The 10,307-nt window shown below is 34.3% G+C and overlaps 1 long non-coding RNA gene across 1 annotated transcript; it reads right to left on the reverse strand.

The window, feature by feature from the left end:
• Positions 1-500: 500 nt before the first annotated feature.
• LOC145796873 (uncharacterized) lies at positions 501-5,634 on the reverse strand. Its single transcript, XR_014337513.1, has 3 exons — positions 5,405-5,634; positions 1,864-1,950; positions 501-770 (listed from the first exon to the last, which is right to left on the reverse strand). It is a non-coding gene; the product is annotated as an uncharacterized LOC145796873 (long non-coding RNA).
• Positions 5,635-10,307: the final 4,673 nt, after the last annotated feature.

Consider the following 10,307-nt stretch of genomic DNA (forward strand, 5'->3'; position numbering starts at 1 on the left):
GGTCGCAAATTATTTGCGACCACCTAAACTACTTATGGCGACCCCTGTTTTGCCGTCGCAAAAAACAAAGAAAAATACTAACATGATCTTTGGCGACCATCTTGTTACAGTCGCAAAAAATTAAAAATAAAAATAAAAATAAATAAATAAATAAACAAATTAGACAAATCAAACCCACAACTAACCTCTAGATATTCTTCCTATTTTCGTCAAATATTAAAGCTTGAACAAAATAAAAACAAAAAATGTCACAATTAAACAATTACTTTTAATATGTGAAACTTTTTTTCATCATATTCCAGTTGGGGTAATATCTGTCAAAACACTTCCAGCATACAATACTACTAATAGAACTTATAAAAGGCATGTCAATGAAGCACAAGCATTTCAAAGCCCAAATGATGAACTAAAGGTTTAAGATCTAACACGAGGCCTTTAAAGGACTGGGAACATCATTGTGAGAAGACATAAAAATGCAATCAAGTAAAGACAACCAAACATGCAGAACTAAGCTTCTTATGGAGCTCATCCAATTCCGATTGATAGCATGAGAAACCACATGTGTTAACAGCATTAAAATCCACAAGCAAAAATAAAGGTGAATAACCAGTAGCAACAATAATTCTTTGTTCTCACATGATAAAAAAATCTTATTCCAATCTCTAATCAGAGTAAGAGGGGAAGGGGAATGGAGGCAGGATAAGACAAATCATTGCTTACTTCTAATATCCATACTACCCTTGTTTTTTACCGGTCATACCTGCAACCACCTGCAAAGATGCAATCCGAATAATCAAATTAGTTAAAATTACCCGTGCACAAAATTCTTCCATCAGGTACATATATATTTGAAGTAGTACATAAAATGCCCGTAACGTAAAAAATCACTTTCGAAATGTTGAAATGCATAAAAAAAAAACCTTAGGGGTAAAGTACATGGTTTTTATAGGGGAAGAATCCTAGTAATTTTTCTAGGCAAGACATCAAAAAGGAGCCCAAAACTCCAGTTATCAAGGTCTAGAGAAAGCAGCTGGGAAGCACTAGGGAAAACTCCAATTTGTGCATATTATGCCAAAGGTTAAACTCCAACAATTTCGCGGAAAGTCATCTGATGGACTTGTCTACCAAAACTAGGCATTACTATTAAATACAGCATGTGATAATGTTCTCCATCACCATGACATGCTAATAAATGACAAATCAATAGATAAAAAGCCTCTGCAAAATAGATGTGGTTCAATATGTATCCTTTACAGCATTAAAAAAGAAAGTTAATTTTTAATCCACTTAAAGCTCTATCACCGATATGCAAGATCATCTAAACACACTGATCATACAGCCTCCACGTAACAGAGTTGGTCAATACCATGTGAATATTTTCTTCCTTTCATTTAAGCATCACAATTAATTAACAAAGGTACTACTCTGATTGGTTTCCTTGACAAAAAGCTTTAAAAAAAAAATTTGGCTCACAAGAACGTTCCCTCATGCCTAGTTCTTCACCTATCATTCTTCCCCACATAATACAATCACAAATGGTGTGACTGTTATACAATTGCACTGCCAAAGGAAGGAGCCGAATTAGAACAGTGAACAGCTTGATGAGTATTCTGTCATCACACATACACTTACAAGTTACGAGTCCCAATTATAATAATAAGCCCTAAAGCAATAAATTTTTCATCCTTGCAAAGTCATTAGAACTTCAAATGATCTAACAAAGTAGCACCAGGCAAAATTAATTCAATAGATCACCACCATAATCAATGGCATGCAAATTTAGAACCACGTAATACATAAAACAAAAGAATAAGACATTCACCAAAAACTTCACTTCATGTAATTGATATGCTATTTTTTTACCATCTGGCCAACTGCAGTAGTAACAACTGCAGGCATGTTTCCGAAACGCAACCCATCAAACTCAATCACTCCAGATTGCTGAATTATCTGAAATAACAAAATAAAAGGGTAGTTAGATACCAACAAGCATAAATCATAGGCACTAACAATCCACAAGGTTGCAATCCACCTGTAAAGTTTACATTCCTACATTGCAGAAAACATCAGTGCCATTTTTTTAGAGTTATACCCTGCTAAGTTATGCTGAGTAATCCTCAGGGCATCCCAACAACAAAAGATTCTCAGGACAGTGCCAAAGCATAAACTTAAAGCTCATCATTAGTGCTTCCTTTTCTAAGATGGACAGTTGATAATATGAAAGCTTATTACAAAAAGGAAACAGAATAGATATGAACAATGGCCACGTTCAATAACAAAGACATTTGATTTTATGTCAAGTTCTTTTTTTATTTATTTATAAAACTTATAAGTGGCAAATGCCGAAAGCCATCCAACTATAATAACAATCCAAAGTGTCATCGCATTGACATGAATCCTAATTTGACAATTCCATCATGTCGAGCATCCTTTTGGCAAGCATGAGATTCTATAACCATGACTCAACGTCTGAAAACAAAACACGAAGAGTTTTCAAAGAATTTCTCTAGACCCAAAAAAGTGATAGAACGACCACTTTACTATTATGCTACTATATATGTAAGTCATTGACTCCCTTTTACTGTATATATCTCCCATCTCCTTCCACTCCCTCTTTGTAGAAAATCCTTAAATGGTCAATCTACCGACAACAAATAGAAAGGGAAATAATAAATTAACCACATCAAGCGAAATAATATAGTAGAGTGGCATACCTATTCATTTTCTTTTGAAGCTTGCTGCCCACTAGATGCATCTGACACCTACAATATGTTAGTATAATGTGTTAATAATTTCCATATGTATATATGCAAATTGATAAAACGTAAAATTCGTCAATTTGTAAGTATTGCACCTCTCTCAAGAAAATCTTTATGAAGCTCTACACTTGATAATAAAAACAACACATAAACATATAACATGCTAAACATATGTTAAAGTTTGAAGATTTAATCAAATCTTATGGCTCTACACTTATTCAAGTTTTAATTCAGCATAGATCAATTAAAATCTAATAGTAGGCATCCAATATGACAAGGATTGTAAACATGCATATGTACTTGCTGCCCCAGAATAGCCTAAATTCAGCCCCCGAAACTCTTACATGTTGAGAACTAATAGACCCTAACCTCTTCCCCAACCCTTAGCCCTTTGATTTAACAATAATACCTAATTGCTGCTATGCTCTCAAACTACTAGTTGTAAAAAGATCAATCGTTTAGAAATTAGAACCCCAAATCCACAACTTTTTGTCTTGCTTTTAAACTGTAAAACAAATCATAAGGTTGCTGTACTCGGAGTATTCAAAGATTTCCTACATTAATATCTTTTATATTCTACAAAAACAAACATTAATTAAAAAATCAAAAGCACACCTCACATAATACTCAAACATTTATAACTCTACAAAATTCCACTATGGCCATTGAATTTAATTATTTTATTTTCAGCAAACTCACTTGCATTTTTTCTCACTTTACAGCAGGGAAGGAAAAAATCACCTTTGACTGTATTAGTGGCAAAATTTCAAGTAGAAATCTAAGATGAATTTTTAGGTGAATTTGTGAATGAACAATTATAATATACTTTAGAAACATTTCTTTACAAGCATTTATAAAATCCAGCCCCATAATTAGAATTTTATCAGATTATTCAATAACAAATACAAAATACTATCTTCTTATAAATTTCAAATGCATTTGAAGTAAAAAATCTCAGAAATTCCTGGGGCAAATCTTTTAATTTCTTAGATGGCAAACACATCTTTCACCTCTAATCAAAAAGCTCTATGACAATTTACTGAGGCCACTTCATTAGATTCTTTGAAAAAGGCCGATTGATACAATTTATAGACTAAAAAATAAAAAATCCACCAATTGGCACATATTATGAAATGTATCACCAGCAACTTACTTACCCTCTAAAACAGGTTTCAAGTCAAAGCATGCCCATGAAAATGCATAATTAGTATTAATTCAGCATAGATCAATTAAAATCTAATAGTAGGCATCCAATAGACACAACCCAATTAGCAAGTCAGAGTAGAAAACTAATCAATCACATTCAAAATACGTTCACATACAAGTACATATGGCTCTACACTTATTCAAGTTTTAACAGTGAGTGACCCCCAAAATCTAGCAAAATAAAAGGCCTGACTGAAGGCACAAATGTATTATTAGGTGATCCAACTCCTGAAAATCAGATTTGCATAAATCACTTGCATACAGAACTATAAAACAAATCAGATCATGCAGTCACCCAAGAAATCATGCAATCAAATAACTACATAAATCACTTGCATACAGAACTATCAGTAGTTAAATAACAAAGATCAGGAAAAAAACATGTTTAATGTGTAACTATATATATATATAGATCAGGAGATATGCATAAATATATTGTTTGTTAAAATGAGTGCCTTTGAAGCTACTTCAAGGATCTGTAAAGAGCCACATGTCCATGCACAAAGGAGTCAGACATCTCCTCTAATAGTGTAGTAGTGTAATGGCTCAACTAAACCACCAACAAAACCCATAGCTTAAACTTGAAGATATTTAATTATAGAGAAGGTGGATCTGTGCTGCAATAATATCAGTATCTGCCCAATGAAAGATTGAGATCAACAAAGTCAAATCTGTTCTTCATTTCCAACTCAATAAAATAAATAATAAAAAAACCGGAGTTATGATTCTTTCTAGAACAGGGCCTGTGTATGAAAAAAATAGGACCTAGTGCACATGATTATTTCTAGAACAGGGCTTGTGAATGAAAAAAATAGGACGATAACAAATTCAACATTTAGATGACAAAGACGATGATAACAATAATGATGGCCTCATTTGGTGTAACTTTTTATAATCCAAAAGTTAATAATCAAAACACAAAAGTTAAAACAACCCTCCTAATTTCCCCATACTAAACTTTCTACAGCTATTTTCATCTCATTACAGTATGCATAAGTTGCAACAAATACCGACAGATTTTGAAGAGAAAAAATCACAAGCAGCCTCAAATAAGTTGCACCAAACAAACCATAAAATTGATTTCATAAATTCAAATTAGAATTCCAGAATTTGATCCACAAATAGTGAATACAAGCAGACAATGAAATTCAAATCTAGGTTGTAATTCGGATTCAAACAAACTAAAAATATGAGCTCTTTATGGATTTATAATGTCATATACAAATCTATTTGTAATGTCATATCTATGGGATTAATTCAAACAAATCTAGGTTAATTCCAGAATTTTACTGTAACTCTATGGGATTGATTTTCATTACTGTAACCTAGATTTGTTTTGTATTCAAATCTAAATGTAGAAAAAAATCATTTCAGAGCACACTTGATTTCTCGGATCATTACAGAGAACGTTGAATCGATAAAGATGTGTTTAGGCTTACCGATTATGAAATCTTCAACAGTAGTGGACTTGAGAAAGTTGAATCGATCGACAGATTCGAGCGAGAGATTCGAGCGAGAGAGGCAGTGAGATTTGAGCGAGAGTCGAGCGAGAGACAGATTTTGAGAGGGAGAGAGAGAGAGCCCAGATTTGGGAAATAAGAAAAAAAAAGGGGGGGATTGAGAGGGAGAGAGAGAGTCAGGAAAATGAGACGTTTTATTTATTTTTATTTTTGTAAGAACACGATTGGATCAGGCAAATGAGATGTTTGATGTCTAAAAATGATTTTTTGCGACCGTTAAATAATCAGTCGCAAAAAAATAGACGCAAAAAGTCTTATTTCTAGTAGTGTCTAAAGCTCTCTTTCTCAGATTTTTTTAGTGTAGAATGAGGCTAATCACCTCAATTAACATATATATAGGCTTGATTCATCTAATGCACTAAATAGGGATTAAGCTAGTTAATTGGGCTTAAGGCTTAATCAAACAAAACTAGTTAAATTGATTTAATTTAATTAATTTAGATTGAATAAAATTTTAATCAACCTTATTATTAGACAAAATTATGCCATTCATAATAAACCAATTAATTTCGGTTTCTGACGTCATATGACATAATAAACAAAAAATTTTGGTCGGCAAAAGTGGTCGACAAATGTGTGAATTCTTGTAGTGCATCAATTTCATGTTATAACATAAATCACAACAGATATTTCTATGATTAACAGATATGCATCCAAAAATCATAATAATACAAAATTAAAGAATTAAAAGTATATTACGTGATGGGATTGTTACACTTAACGTGCACAAATTTGTTCTTCTGATGTTATCATTAGCATTCTGATTATTGTCAGCCGTAGTCTCAGCTATGATCTGATCTTGTTGGTTGGTGTGTTCTTGGTGTGGAGCAGAGAAGATTTGGGACCAAAGATCATCAAACTTTGGTTTAAAAGGAGTAGAGATGATCTGGGGGACCATAGATCTTCAATTTTGGTATAACAATTACCTTGCAGAAAAAGACAAATTCAAGCTTCATTTAAGTTCTGTATGATAATAGTTATTAATAAAAAAAAGTGGTATGACTGGTTGGGGATTAAAAATATAACAATTAATACTGATGTGACACAATTTAATAGTAGAACTGGACTCTTCAATCAACAACCAGATTAAAATGAAACTAAACTCATAATTTTAATTTTGACTTTATGTTCCATGACCTTAATGGATTTCATACATTTATGAGAGGCAATTTATTGACAAGTTAATTGGCTACATTTTTTCACCTACTTAAATATGGATCGTTCACGCAACACGCGCGCGCGCACCAAAAAAAATTTTTTGTTTGCCTCAAAATACTTTTTATATTAAAACAAGGAATTAAAAGAGTTCATTAGTCAAGTACTTGAGGGTGGTTGGGAGGAAAGGGTGGGCCGTCGGACGTGTTGGTGGCACTGATCGGAAGTGGATGTGAGGGGGCTATGATTAGGGTTTTAAATGTAAGAGATAGGATAGATTTGGAATTAAGGCGAGTGTTGGAAAGAAAAAAAAAATCAAAGGCCCTGTTTAGGACGATTTTCAAACAAGTTTTCTATTCTCACATTTGAATATGATGTTTGAATAGGTATGTGAAATTAATTTTCCACAATTCTACAGAAAACTTTGTTTGAGAGTGCGATTTTCAATTTTTTTTTTTCGAAATTTAGCCTAACCGATAGATCCACTGGACCTCCCACCAGTCGTCTGGCCGGTTGACCAGTACAGTGCAATTTTTTTTTTTGGCAATTGATATGTTAATTTTTATATATTCCAAAAAAATATTTTTCGAATTTTTTAAAATTTTTTATGTAGTTTAGTAGAATTTTGAGTTCTATGTTTGGTTATGAGTTATAATTTTTTGTATCAAATATCAAATGTCACATCAAAAATTATCCACTCAATTCAAAATTCTTTTCAAAACTCTTTTCACCAAACAAATTTTCCACACTCAAATCATAATTTCAAAACTCACAAACTCAAAATACAACTCATACTCTCAAATCATAATTACAAAGCTCTACCAAACGCAACCAAAATATTTAGGTCTCGTTTGGAAATAAATTATTTTAGTTGACTATTTAGTTTTTTTGGTTATTTTAGTTTAGCTAAAAAAATTACGTTTGAGATGGTAGTTGATTTTTTTATAGTTGATTTGATGATTATAAGAGAATAAGTAAAATGATTATGGATTGGATATGACATTTTATTTTATTAGCTATTTTAACTTATTTTGTTTTTATTATTTATTTTAGCCAAATAGCCTCTAGCCAAACAGGTTCCAAAAAGGGTGGTGACCAAAGAAAAAAAGATGGGGTTATTCAGCAATATTCAATTTGAAATGATCCATTCCCTTTAAAATGAACCATTTCTCATTGACATAAAGTGAAAAATTAAAAGGTAAAATTAATACAATTAGTAAAACATAGACCAAATCGATACTAAAGATAAATTCCAGAGACGATATGTATAATTTACATTTTTTTTTTTTTATAATTCTCCATTAATGCAGTCCATATGAATATCACTGGAACGTCGGTCTATTTCATCCACTTCTTCATCAGTTATAAATTGGCTAAACTAGAAAGGAGTAGATTAAAGTAATTAAAGTCCTATAGATGATACCTTTTGTATATAGACTCATTTTCACAAGCCTAAAGTCCTTAATTTTGGCCTATGACGTTTGCATGCTTGAAGTCGAATTAAACCAAGCAAATTACAGCTTTATTCCATTCCATTACCCTTCTTAATTCATGATGATTGGATCCCACATTTAATTTAATTAGTTACTTTAAGTAACTTTCTTAGATGACTTTAATCAAAAGAAAAAAAATAAATAAATATTACTTAGTTTTCTACTTCAAAAAGAGATTTGTGGACAATGAGGGGATTTGCCATTGGAGTGGAGAGCATCAATGCCTCCAATCTTTCACACTTAAAATATATGTCATCATTTTTTTTTTTGATCGGCAAAAGAGAAATATTATTGATGGAAAAAAAAATAACAAGATGATCCTTACATCAGTAAAGAAGAGGGTGCAAAAAGCATCACAGTGAAACGTTTAGATCCCAACTAGGTTGGCACCACAACGCACACCAAATCATCTGCTAGCACGCACTCAAGGCTCCAAGTTGGTGAGAAACCAACAAACAGAGCGGAAAAAAAAACAACAAAACACTCCACAAACAACCACACCACAGAGAGCCTAAGGGACCACCAGAATCACACAACAGCAGCCCATAGACCAGCAGAATCACAAACAGCAGCCCATAGACCAGATCTGGAAATGGAGAAGCAGGACGACCTAGCAGAGAACCAAGTAGACCAGCAGCAAACCACTGGGCCATACCTAATGCAAAATTGGGAAGCATAAACAGTAGATGCACCCCCACCCCCCATAACACATATAGCAGCAGTTGGGAGAGGTTGGAGAATCCACCTTTCAGACCACAGCCACTCAGATCACAGCTAGAAGAGGATAGAGCACAAATAAGAAGTTGCAGCCAGCCACAGCAGTTGAGATCACAGCAACTCGGATCATAGCAGTTGGGAGAGGTTAGATGAGTCCAAAACGAACCCATCTAGCATTGCCTGCTGCTGCTAGTTGGCCAGAGGCAGAACAATCAGGCAGATTACAGCAGCAAAAATCCCACTGCTGGAGCAATAGATCAACTGGCGGAATACACCCCGAACACCCACATCACCACAGCAGCTTATTAAGGCCCCCATCAGATAGGCTACTTCTGATCACTGCACTCTTCTCTGCCTCTAGGCAACCCAGAACATCGGTTCGGAATCCTCCACATCTTCAGGCTATTGATATTATTTACCCCAATTTGCTCACCAATGTGGACCATAAAACCCCCAACAATACCACCAAGTCAGCCACAATGTAATGCATGCCTTACCTGATCCAAATTGGCCACCACATCATGCACTGAGTAATGGAACTCGCTAGAGGTTGCAGTAATCCACAGTGCAACTCTAGTTTTAATTAGCTCACAAACCTCCTCCAATATAGGTTGTTTTTTATTAAAGATACACTCGTTTCGAAGCCTCCACACAGACCACAGTGCTGCCAAAGGAATTGCCTCCCAGATTTTCTGTTCAAACTTTCTCCATTTGTACCCTCTCCACCAATCCAATAGCCCTTTGGGCTTTTCAGGTATCACCCAAATCAAACCCCACCAATTCAGCAAATTTGTCCAGATCCTCCAAACAAAGGGGCACTGCACCAGAACATGACACCCTGATTCCACCTCACAGCTGCAAAAAACACAGTTCAGTTGAGCCTCATCACTAAGACACCTCACTCTTTGGAGGAAAGCTCTTGATTTGATTCGACCCTTCCAAGCGAGCCAACCAAAAAACTGAACTTTTGGTGGAGAAATATTATTCCAAATCAACCTTGATGTCTCCAAGCACTGCTCTACACATCTTCTATTATACATTGAATTAACTGTAAACACACCTGAAGATGACGCCTTCCAAGCCAATGCATCAGCTTTTTCTGATAAAGACGGGTCATATGAAAACAAAATGGACTGTAGTCTTTCCATCTCAACCTCCTCCCAAACTCTCAGATTCCTTCTGAAACTCAACTTCCATTCAGATAAGCCATTTCTTTTATCCATCATCTGCTTAAGAGTGACCTCTTTTTCTACTGACAACTCAAATAATCGAGGAAAATCATCCTTCAAACATTTGTAGGAAGCCCAACTATCCTCCCAAAATCTAGCCCTCATACCATTCCCTACTTGAATGACAGAATTATCCATAAAGAAGCAAAATAGGTTAGAATTGCTGTGCTCCAACCTGAGAATATCACTCCAGACTCTTGAACATTGGGCACTGCTACCAGAATCTGG

The sequence above is a fragment of the Camellia sinensis genome, chromosome 8, assembly GCF_055761805.1.
Source record: "Camellia sinensis isolate YWXY chromosome 8, ASM5576180v1, whole genome shotgun sequence".
In the NCBI taxonomy this organism is placed as follows: Eukaryota; Viridiplantae; Streptophyta; class Magnoliopsida; order Ericales; family Theaceae; genus Camellia; species Camellia sinensis.